Raw genomic sequence first — 12968 nt, forward strand, 5'->3', positions numbered from 1 at the left:
ATACCGTCAGAAAAATATATTACATTTTCTTGATATTATTTTTTTATTAATGTAACAAAAATAATAGGTTTGTATGATCTTTTTGTGTGACAGTATAGTCAATAGAGTGTGGTGAATATTTTTATTTGGTATACGCAATGAAAATAATAGATAATGTCATAGACTGTTGTTTTGGCAACTACGAGATGTGCTTGAGTCGTCATATCATCATTGCTTGTTCTTCTTTGGGTTGAGTGGCCCAAAAATCGAGCCTCCCCCTCCCGCTTCCTTCACTGTAGGTATAAAGATAAATTGGCGTGTCTGCTAAAAGAATTTTTCATCTTCACAACAATATAAATTTCCAGGATTTGACGTGCTTGCCAAAACAAATCCATCCTTGCGACAGCATAAATTGCCACAAAAAACGTTTGATTTAATTTTCCACCCTCTCCCAGTGAACATTAGATTTTTAACTTTTTTTATGAATTACCATCTCGCTCACAGACCCTTTGGCAAATGATGAGTAGACTTTTTTATTGCGTGAAAACTTATGATCTATTCATCATGCCATGGCAGTACAAAAACAAAGAAATGATAAAAATTGCATCCATGTTCATAGACATCCTAGCGACGATTACAAGCATTGGAGCGAGCCGATGACGCGCCGTTGTCATCACCCCTCCATGTCCGAAGCCGAGAAAAACTTGTTGTAGTAGACAGCCCGAAAGACGTCGTGCTAAGGCCCCACAAGATCATCGCACCAAATTTCAGAAGTAGCACCATTAAGTAATTGCAGCATATCAGAACGAACAGCAAGTGGTGGTGTCCTAAGCTGATTCAAAGTAGTAGCTGAATCAAAAGCAGAGGTAGATGGCAGTTCCTTACCTTCCCGCATCTTAGAGGGTATGATCTTAGTTCTAGTATCTTTGAGATTCTTCATAATGGTAATTGGATATCCTGAAATGAACACAACAAATATATGCTTGTCGGCAATGGCGCCATAAAAATGTCTTGATAACCCACAAGTATAGGGATCACAACATTCTTCGCGGATAGTGTTATACCCTGATTTATTGATTCAACACAAGGGGAGTTAAAGAATATTTATTGGTCTTAGCAACTCAGTTGTCAATTCAACCACACCTACAATATCTCTCTGCAACAAAGGTTTTAATAGCATAGCAAAATAGTAGTAGTGACGGTAGCAACAACAGTTTTGTGGTGATTGTAACAATAGCAACAACAATAGTGACTTAGAAAGATTCGGTATATGAAAAGCATAGGCATGTGGATCGGTGATGGATAATGATTTAGATGACATCAATTATGTTATAGTGACTCACTAGAGCGGCACGGAACTAGCTTCCACTACTAGGAAAATGGCTATAGATGATATAGATACTAATGGCGCACCACACAAGCAGTGCGCCACTACTATATAGTAGTGGCGCACCATGTGAGGTGTGCCATTAGTGTGGTGGACACTAATGACGCACCACACACTCGGTGCGCCACTACTATATTATTTTTATTTTTATTTTTTTGCAATACTACTAATGACGCACCAGCAGCTGGTGCGCCATTAGTAAGCAGGGTTACTAATGGCGCATCTGTTAGTAGTGCGCCACTACTATAAATTATTTTCGGTTTTTTTTGCAAACTACTAATGGCGCATCACAGCTAGTGTGCCATTAGTAACCAGTGTTACTAATGGCGCATCTGTTGGTGGTGCGCCACTACTATTTTTTTTGCAGAACTACTAATGGCGCACCAGAGGAGGTGCGCCATTAGTAACCAGGGTTACTAATGGCGCATATGTAGGTGGTGCGCCATTAGTAACCTGGGACCAGCTAGATATTTTGGATAGCCACCTACCACACTCACTTTCCCCACTTTCATTCTCTCCACCTCCTCCTCCAAGCTTGTCTCGGGTGCCTCCTCCTCCTCACCTCATTTGCATCATAGATTCACCCAAATTAAGTGGTTAATTACTTTTTTTGATAGGTAAGTAAGGGGAAAGATTTTATGTTGTAGATCTACTTTTTTTCTCCCTCCAACAACGTGCACGTGCACTTTTTATGGCCTAGCTAGATCTACGTATGTTTGTTGTGTTGCATATGTTTGTGGTGTTGCATATATGTTTGTGTTTGCAGGTACCGGTATTTGAAATGCGATAGTTGCCAATATTTTCCCGAAATGTTGATTCATTTCCGTTTCGACGAGAATTTGGCACTATGCATTCTTTTTTGTCCTATTTCTAGGCAAAGTCATGCCAAAAAAAATTTTTGTTCTAAAATATCGTTTTGCTCTACCCTACATGCGACCATGGTCCGCACGATGACCGAAGGCATCGTGAATAGGTTTTTGAGCTCCACGTAGGCCGAGATGCTTCAAAAGAACGAGACGGAGATAAGATGTCCGTGTCGAAGATGCAATCTGAAGAGCCTTATGGACCCGGATTCCGTAAAGGTGCGGGACCACCTGCTCTTGCGTGGTTTCATGGATGGCTAACGGTGGCAAGGTGATGAAGATGATTATGAAGTCGTCCATGGGGGGCGGGAAAGAAATGAGGAAGGGCATGAGCAAGACAACCGCGGCGAGGGCGGGCGAGAAGATGAAGAATCTCCAAGACACAATCATCATGTAGAAGATGCCGGACATGTTGATGAGGAAGATGCCGGAGCAGACGAAGGGCATGATCATGAAGATGAAGATGCCGGAGCAGACGATGATGGACCATCGATGACCTGGGTGCAGGACCCTCATATTCAAGAGCCGCTTCTCAAGCAGACGGATAACGCAAGAGCTGTCGCCCGAGAGAAAGCCAAGCTGGATCAACTGGAGATAGACGTGGTTACTCCATTGTATGAAGGATGCAGGCCCGAGGATACCCGCCTGAAAGTAACGCTCATGGCTTTGGAGATGAAGGTAAAACACAAAATGACCGACGCATGCTTCGACGAGAACATGTCATTCTAGCACGAACGTCTTCCCAAGGGGAACAAGTGCCCGACCAGTTTGGAGGAGGCGAAGAAAATCGTGTGTCCTCTGGATTTACCGCACGTGAAATACCATGGGTGCATGAACAATTGCATCATTTATCGGGACGAGCACGCGGAGTCTACCATATGTCCGGTGTGCGGCGTCAGTCGATACAAGAAGAGGAAGAAAGCTCCTCGAAAAGTGGTGTGGTACTTTCCGATCACTCCTCGTCTGCAATGGTATTTCACGGACCCTAAGGTAGCAAAGCTCTTGCGTTGGCACGCGGATAGGGAGGAGAAAAAGCGAGAAGATGACGGAAATGATCCGGAGATAAATAAAAAAGACAAGATGCTGAGTCACCCTAAGGATGCGAGCCAGTGGCAAGCGTTGAACTACGAATACCCAGAATTTGGGGACGATCCAAGGAACATCGTGCTGGGCGCGAGCACCGATGGAGTCAATCCGTTTGGCAGCCACAGAAGCACACATAGCACCTGGCCTGTGTTTGTGTGGATGTACAACCTTCCCCCTGGTTGTGCATGAAGAGGAAGTACATTCACATGAGTATGCTAATTGAAGGGCCGAAATAACCAGGGAACGACATCAATCTATATCTGGGGCTGCTGATAGAGGAGCTAGACACGCTGTGGAAAACGCCAGCCAATACGTGGGACGCCGCAGAGAAAGAATATTTCCCTATGAGAGCCGCACTGCTCACAACGGTGCACGACTATCTCGGTTACGGATATGTCGCGGGGCAGGTGGTCCACAGATTTTCTGGATGCGTCAGGTGCATGAATGACACAATGTATTGCCAGCTAGATAGAGATCCCGAGTCTTCAAAAACCGTGTTCATGGGACATCGAAGGTGGCTTCGCGACGATGACACATGGAGAAAACGCAAGGATCTGTTCGATGGTGAAACCGAACCCCGAAGACGCCCCCTTATGAGGAGCGACGAGGAAATATACGAGCTGTTGAAAAATTGGAAAGAGTGCCCACCGCCGGGAAAGGCGCCAGAGCCGGGAAAGAAGCGAAAGGCGCCAGAGCCGCTGCTGAAGGTATGGAAAACGAGGTCTGTTTTCTGGGACTTGCCGTACTGAAGATCCTCCGTGTGCCTCACAGCCTTGATGTCATGCATATCACGAAGAACGTGTGCGAGAGTCTGCTTGGTACCCTGCTCAACGTGCCAGAGAGGACCAAAGATGGACCGAAAGCAAGGGCAGACTTGAAATCAATGGGCATCAGGGAGGAGCTTCACGCTAATAATGATGATGATGAGGCGAAGCAGGACACGGAAAGTCGTCGCAAAGGCAAAAAGTCCAAGAAGATCGGAAATGACTTCCCTCCCGCGTGCTTCACTCTAAGTCAGGAGGAGATCGATCAGTTTTTCACCTACCTCGTAGGAGTAAAACTTCCTTACGGTTACGCGGGGAAGATAAGCAGATACCTAGACTCAGCGAAGCAGAAGTTTAGCGGGATGAAGTCTCATGACTGTCACGTGCTGATGACGCAGATACTTCTAGTTGCAATCCGTGGGATCATGGACGCGCACGTCCGTGAAACGCTATTTGGCCTATGAAACTTTTTCGACGTCATCTCTCGGAAGTCGGTTGGCGTGAGGCAACTCAGAAGGCTACAGGAAGAGATCGTGGTGATACTATGCGAGCTTGAGATGTACTTCCCGCCCGCATTCTTCGACGTTATGGTGCATCTGCTGGTCCATATCGTGGATGATATCATCCAACTCGGGCCGACGTTCCTGCACAGCATGATGCCGTTCGAAAGGATGAATGGTGTCATCAAAGGATACGTTCACAACATGTCACGTCCAGAGGGAAGCATAGCCAGGGGCTTTCTGACCGAAGAGTGCATCTCCTACTGCATGAATTATCTAGGCATCGAGAACCCCGTTGGTCTGCCCGTCAACAGGCACCTCGGCAGGCTCGCAGGATGGGGTCACCGTGAGGGTCGCCGTGAAATGCATGTCGACTTCGAGGGTCGACTCGCCGACTTTGAAAGAGCAAACCTAGTCGCGCTACAACACATAGACGTGGTCGATCCTTGGGTCGTAGATCACAAAACCTTTATTGAAAAGACGTACAATGACCGAGGCCAACAGAGGACGGACGGAGATATAATCAAAGAGCACAACTCATGTTTCACGCGTTGGTTCAAGCAGAAGCTTCTGTCGTACCCTTTACATGAGGATTCTTCCGCGGAAGAACAACTCATCTTCGCCTTGTCACAGGGCGCCGAGCACAACCTGATGACGTATGAGGCGTACGATACCAACGGCTACACATTCTACACCGAGGGAAAGGACATGAAGAGCGATGGTTATCAGAACTCCGGGGTAACGATGGAATCCTACACCGGTAACGACAAGGACATATACTATGGAAGGATCGAGGAGATCTGGGAGCTGAGCTATGCTGGAGAGAAGGTCCCGATGTTCCGTGTCAGATGGGTCAAGAGCGTCATAAAAGAAGACCTGTATTTCACCACCATGGCTATACCCGAAGCCAAATCCAAGACCGCGGGCGCAAACGTCACCGCGAAAAATGAGCCATGGGTACTGGCTTCCCAAGTGGACCAATGCTTCTTCATTACCGACCCGCCAAAGACCAGTCGTGTTGTCGTGAGGAGAGGCAAAAGGAAGATCATCGGAATGGATGGAGTCGCCAATGAGCAAGACTTCGACAAGTACGGCGACCCGAAGATGGAACATGACGACGATGATGAAGTACCAGCATACACCACAAGAAGAAGCAGGACCACCCTACCTAAAGGACGTCCATTCAAGAGAAGAACTCCAATTACGAAAAATAAGGGCAAGAAGATTGTGAACAAATAGGTAGCTAAGATCGATTGTATTTAAATTGTAGCCTTCATTTCTCGATTGTATTTCGACATTTTCAAATTTGATGATATTTTTTCATATTCAATATGAAAAAATATTGAATATTCATGAGGACACTCGATCTCGATCCCCTCCATCTCGATCGCTATCACCCCTCGCAAGATCCCCCTCGCCGCCGAGCACCCCCCGCACCCTCCCCGCTCCACCGCCGCCGCCGTCGGCATACTTACCACTAGAACACCTATTCACAAGATTCAACTCCTATTCATAGGCATCTACTTGCAAACATCAAAAAAAATATACTAGGCAGTGATGCACACCATGGTGTGATGCAAAAAAAATATACTTGCAAACATAAAAAAAAATCTACTTGCAAATATAAAAAAAATCACCCTCATGGTTTGATGCACACCACAGCATCAACTTCTCAAACCAAGGTGCAACCAGCACAAGAAAACAATGCATAGAAAAAATAAAAGGAGGGGGGAAGAGGATTCAAACCCTGTCCCCCTGGTACTCAATCCTGCATCAAACCACTAGGCTAAGAAGCATCTGCTCGACAGCAAAGTGCAAGAGGGCAAGGAATACTCTCTGATGGCTAGTGTGCCGAAGGAAAATAACCCCAAAAAGGGTGCTGAGGGGGGATCGAACCCGCCACCTCCTGCTAGCAGGCAAAACCCACGCACCACTGCGCCAGTCTTTCGGAGATTAACAATGTAGAGAAGGCGCACCTCACATACATGCGCCATTACTATATATAAAAAAAATTCTAATGGCGCACCGCTCGGGGTGCGCCATTCCTAAGCCGGCTGTCCTCGCGCGCCCTCGTCCCCGCCCACCCCTTCCCCCACCTTCGTCCACGCAGAGAGCTTTGGCGGCGCTAGGGTTTGGCGGAGAGATCGCTCGCTGTCGGCCTCGGCTTCCGCGCCGGCCAGGCTCCCTTCCTTCGTCCCCCCGGAGCCGGCCGCCCCTAATCCCCGTCCTGTAACCGTCACCTGATCCCCGCCACGCCACGCTACGGTACGGCAACCACCCCCTACTCCTCCATCTTCCCCGCTCGCGTACGCCTCGATCTGCTTTCCCCTCCTCCCGCCGGCTGGGTTCATCCAATCCCCTCCCGGAGCCGGTATCGTCTGGTCTCGTCTCGCGGGGGTTCGTCTCTATATTCAGTTCCCCCCCTCTCCGTTTGTTTTTCTGTTCCTTCGTTGGCGACCACGCCGAGGAACTGAAAGGTAGCCAGTCGCGCCACCGGGAGCTTTTCCGGCACGTCCGACTTCTCTCCATGGATTTGGTGCCCCGATATCATGACTCCCCGTTCGGGACTGGACTGGATTGGATTGGATTGGTCATTGGATTAGCGGCGGGGGTCTCATGATGAATCACTTGCCTCTGTTTTTATTTTTTTACTGATCCACCTGCCCAGTGTATGATTCCTGTGTCATGATTGCTGAAATGAGTCGATCTGCATGATTTATGTTTTGTTCATCTATTTTGTCCCCATTAGGTTCTCCCCAATTTGTTCTAAGGGGAGCTCTTTCATATTTTTGAGGGGCACTGCGTTGAAGACTTTGTAGATGTCTTGGTTTGTATACATAGGTGGTATGTGTAGCACTGTTACATTTACAACAGGTTAGTTGCGATAAACTACTAGATAGATCAGGTACATCTACTGATCCACCTGCCCAGTGTATGATTCCTGTGTCATGATTGCTGAAATGAGTCGATCTGCATGATTTATGTTTTGCTCATCTGTTTTGTCCCCATTAGGTTCTCCCCAATTTGTTCTAAGGGGAGCTCTTTCATATTTTTGAGGGGCACTGCGTTGAAGACTTTGTAGCTGTCTTGATTTGTGTACATAGGTGGTATGTGTAGCACTGTTACATTTACAACAGGTTAGTTGCGATAAACTACTAATAGATCAGGTACATGTAGCCTGCCAATGTAACCAAAAGTCACCCTACAGATAGGACCCCTTATGGACTAAACAGTTTAGGGTACCTCTAGATCTTGTCTTTCTTTTGAAGTAAAATGTGTATTATTCACTGCAGCAAATGCCATTGATTTTATTGTTCTTTTACAGCAATCATGACACAGGAAACATGATTGGTCTGAATGGGTGTGTTGTTGGCCCTATGCCCCTGCCTCCATCACTTCGCCACCCCTGTTTCTAGTCTAGTCTAGCTGTTACTTATATTTGTTTCTGGATATAAGCACTTGGATGTTTTCGTTACTAAACAGATAAATAGTTACAACCAACTATTTACATCGGCTAGGAAAAAGGAAACAGTTTTTCAACAGTCTGCCAATCCATAATGACAGAGGGGTAACTGGCTGTTTCTTCACCTTATGCCTAAGAAAGGTAGCATCTGCAACAAAGCCAGATTTCCAACCTCTAAAACTCGGTCTAGAACCTTTGTAGTTCATAGTTCCTGCAAGATTGGCAAATAAGCTGAAGCATTTTATTTTCTTTTCACTTCATTTCATCATGTGTGTGTGTCAGATCTTTTTTTACTTCTGCAACGCGGATGAGCTAACGGCCAACCGGATACTCTCGTCATTGCAGGAATTTTCTTCCCCAGTTTGTTTGCTCACTGGAGATTAGCTAATGTTCTGAGAGGAGTGGCGACGCAAAGGAGGAGGGCGAGGAGGCTAATATACACCCCGGTGCAGCTCGCTTATAAAAAAAACTCTCAGTGTTTGTGCTGCTGCTGCTGCGGCTCTGCTGCTGATCCCTCCTGCCGCCGGCGCCACTGATGATGATATGTATCGGAATTGGATAGAGCCCGAGGTTAAGGGGAGCGCTGGGTCTTAGGAAAACGTCGCTGTTGTCACTCTCTCTCCTCCTTTGGTATCCCCCTCCCCTTTTCTATTCTTTTTTCTTCCTTGCGCGTTTAATAAGTAATAATCTGCGTCGTTGTTGTGATGTGGTTAAGTTATTATTTGCTGGTGCTGCTGATGTCGTACCCTTGTTTTTATTTGTGTCCCTCCCCTTGCTTTCTCCGCCCTCCACCCTTTTTTCCACACTGATCTCTACTATCAGTAGTTACTACCACTCCTGCAACCAATAGTTAATTACTTCCTCCGTCTGTAAAAAATATTGTTGTTATTTTCTTCCCCAGGATTAGCTAATGTTCTCGACGCGGATGAGCTCTACTGGATTTTTATGGTAACCAAAACATAAGTAATACTCTACAAAGTGTTACATAAAGTATCATCCCTAGTTTGTTTTATCTTCATATCGCTCTTTTAAACTACTGGCCAGTTAAGTATCAGATTGGCCATAGATCATTTTGCAGTCTCTGAAAGACTGGCATGATTTTCTAATGGTTGTCTATGTGAGCATATGCTTGAATGTTAAGCTGAAATATTGAATGCTTGTCGTGGACACTGGACTCATGTCCAGTTTTGTATTTTTGTTGTTGCTGTTAATGTCTAATGGCTTGATAACGGTGGCTTATTTTTATGAAAAAAATCTAAGAGATGCTTATGATAGATACTTTCAAGGTGGGATCCTCCCTTCCATTCAAAGTTTAGTTTACTTCCTAAGTAATGTTTATTTACTTCGTAAGCTTGCAAAAACGTCTACATTGTAATCCGTAACTCTTAACTTAGTCTGTCCTAGTACTTATCAATTTTACATGCATTGTCATACTTAACGCATGCCTAATTTTAACACTAAATCAACTTCATTAATTTTCAGGTACAGTACTCTGACGGAGTTACCTTCTTCAGAGTGCAGAGGAGAAAAATTGTTCTAATCAGCAGCAGCACAACACAGTCACTTGGATCAGCGGAAGAGGAGCATCAGCAGCACGGGCAGAGGAGCAGCATCCGCTAGTTCTTCAGGTACAATGGGGGGACAATAGATATTACTATCTGAAAAATGAGTTAGCTAGTCATCTAAGTTGAGCTGATTTTGATTTCCGTATGTTATGGGGGGACAACAGATATTGCTATATGTTCATTCTTGAGGGTACAAACTTGCTAAACTATTGATGATTTTTTGTTGGGTGACCTATTTTTGTCCATATGAAAGCAGAGGACCATATGGTCTGTGTCCTTTTCATCCATATGAAAGTAGAGGCACATTGTGGTGCTAGTTTGCTGGGTTTTGTTTCCGACCATTGTGTCGTGATGATTTTGCAGGTACCCCGAGAGGCCCTTGAGTTTGCCGGAATGTCGATTAACTTCCGTTCCGGCAAATTCGGGTACTCCATATGTCCTATTTTCAGCAAAGGTCATGCTGAAATTCTCCGTGAATTTCAGCATGACTTTGCTAAAAATAGGACATATGGGGTACTTGCGACTAATGCATGGGCCGGGGTATCTTAGTACTTAATTAAGTAGGATCAACTGCCCCTTTATTCTTGCTGCATTAAACCATAGGTGGCAATAGAGGCCCAACTTAGAATTATCCTTCCCTTTTCTTGATAGGATATATTATTAGAAGATACCCATATATATATCAGTCAACCTAGGGTGCCTCGGCATCGATAAACCCTAAATGATGAAAACTTAACTTAGCATTTAGAGTGCCTCAGCATCGACAAACCCTAAATTATAAAACCTTGGCTTTTAGGGTGCCTCGGTGTCGATAAAAACCTAAATGATGAAAGCTTAGACTTTTAGGGTGCCTCGGCGTCGACAAACCCTAAATGATAAAATCTTAGCTTTTACGATGCCTCGGTGTCGACAAACCCTAAATGATGAGACCATGATCTTGTTCCTTGACAATAACCAACTTTTTGACCAAACTTTTTTCCTATTTAGAGCTAAACATGGCCCACAACGATGAGGCCGGCGGTTCGGGCAAGCCATTCTGGGAGCTGTCCCAGGTGATGGAGGAAGAACCTCACCGCTATGAGGACGCCGCGGCAGACACCAATCCCGAGTACACAACCCCTAGTGGCGTTGGGGATGACACCACTGATGGTGCCGCCGAGGATGCCACCACTGATGATGGCAGCGCACGCACAGATGGCAGCCAATCGAAGAGGCAACAAAAGGACCGGCGCCCGAACGTGCTCAGCACCGTAAAGGAGGAATTTACTGAAGTGAACTCCGACGGGTATCCAACGGCGCCCAAAGAAATAGTCAAGGGGTACGCGGTTCAGCTCGGGTGCATTCTCCGGAGCACTGTCTCGATCAACACCAAGAACCTAAGGCATAAGGACCGAGGGAATTTGCGCAACCTCCTCTTCACGAAGCTGCACGAACGATACAAGTTCCCCGGTGACGTCGGAAACACACGCCTCTCAAGGAATAAAGTGAACAGTGTCGCCCTCACGAAGATGAGCAAGGCCCTGTCTACTTGGAGAAGCGTGGTGAAGAGAATGATTGACAAAGGTGATAGTTATGAGAAGATCAAGGCGAAAAATCCTTCGATCAGCGAAGATGACTACAAGGAGTTCAAGATCAAGTGCGAGAGCAAGGAAACCGCGGAATCAAGTCAGTGGGGGAAAGAAATGCGGGAGTTGAACTTAGGGGTCCACCAACTCGGTCCCGGCGGTTACAGAGTGGCGGAACCTATATGGGACAAGGAGGACGCGGAGCGTGCCGAGCAAGGCCTACCACCCCGCTTCGAGAAATACGGTGACAAGCAGACCAGGAACTATGTCAGGGCCCGGTACAAGGTGGACCCAGTAACAAAGGAGCTTACCACGGATGCGAAGACCAAAGCGCTTGAGCGTGTTCTGGTAAGGAATACACCCCACGTAATTAGCTCCATATGGTTGCATTCTAATTAATGAAGCCAAATTTCTAAATGGTTCATTCCTTCCGCAGGACACTGAAAGCAGTAGCATGGGGTCGTCTCAGAGCTCCCATTGGGACACCAATTTAAATAGGGCGTTTCACATAATGAAAAACAAGGATAAGTCCAGTAAGCCGTCGTCAGCTGGTCGTGTGGCCGGCAAAGGCTTGTCCACGAAATGGTCGTCATACTATAACGCTGGTGGGCGAAAGGAGAGAAATACCAACTTGGAAAGCCAGTCGCGCGAGGTTGAAGAACTAAAGGCAAAAGTGGCGCGGATTCCGGAGATGGTCCAAGAGCTAGTGCAACACCAAGTGGGAGGGGTGATCACCGCCATTATGCCTACCTTGATTGAGGGGCTGCAGGCGTGGATTGCGGGCGGCCAACAGGGGCCGCCCCCGATTCCCAGCTTCACGTCCAGCAACTTGCACAACGTGCAGGCGACGCCATTGGTGTCTCCGGCGCCGGCCGGCACCTCGGCAACAAGCGGCCCCTCCGTCACTTGCACGCCCGCCGTTAGCGGTCCCTCGACGTTAGCCGAGCTCGACGCCATCACGGCAACTAAGCCTCTCTCGGCCGATGACTTCATCTCCTTGCCTTTGACTGGGCATCCCCTGATGCCCTACTGTTGGAATTATGCCCTAGAGGCAATAATAAATATAGTTATTATTATAATTCCTGTATCAAGATAATCGTTTATTATCCATGCTATAATTGTATTGAATGAAGACTTATATACATGTGTGGATACATAGACAAAACACTGTCCCTAGCAAGCCTCTAGTTGGCTAGCCAGTTGATCAAAGATAGTCAGTGTCTTCTGATTTTGAACAAGGTGTTGTTGCTTGATAACTGGATCACGTCATTAGGAGAATCACGTGATGGACTAGACCCAAACTAATAGACGTAGCATGTTGATCGTGTCATTTTGTTGCTACTGTTTTCTGCGTGTCAAGTATTTGTTCCTATGACCATGAGATCATATAACTCACTGACACCGGAGGAATACTTTGTGTGTATCAAACGTCGCAACGTAACTGGGTGACTATAAAGATGCTCTACAGGTATCTCCAAAGGTGTTCGTTGAGTTAGTATGGATCGAGACTGGGATTTGTCACTGCGTGTGACGGGGAGGTATCTCGGGGCCCACTCGGTAATACAACATCACACACAAGCCTTGCAAGCAATGTGACTTAGTGTAAGTTGCGGGATCTTGTATTACGGAACGAGTAAAGAGACTTGCCGGTAAACGAGATTGAAATAGGTATGCGGATACTGACGATCGAATCTCGGGCAAGTAACATACCGAAGGACAAAGGGAATGACATACGGGATTATATGAATCCTTGGCACTGAGGTTCAAACGATAAGATCATCGTAGAATATGTAGGA

This window comes from Hordeum vulgare, chromosome 6H (genome assembly GCF_904849725.1).
Source record: "Hordeum vulgare subsp. vulgare chromosome 6H, MorexV3_pseudomolecules_assembly, whole genome shotgun sequence".
Classification (NCBI taxonomy): Eukaryota; Viridiplantae; Streptophyta; class Magnoliopsida; order Poales; family Poaceae; genus Hordeum; species Hordeum vulgare.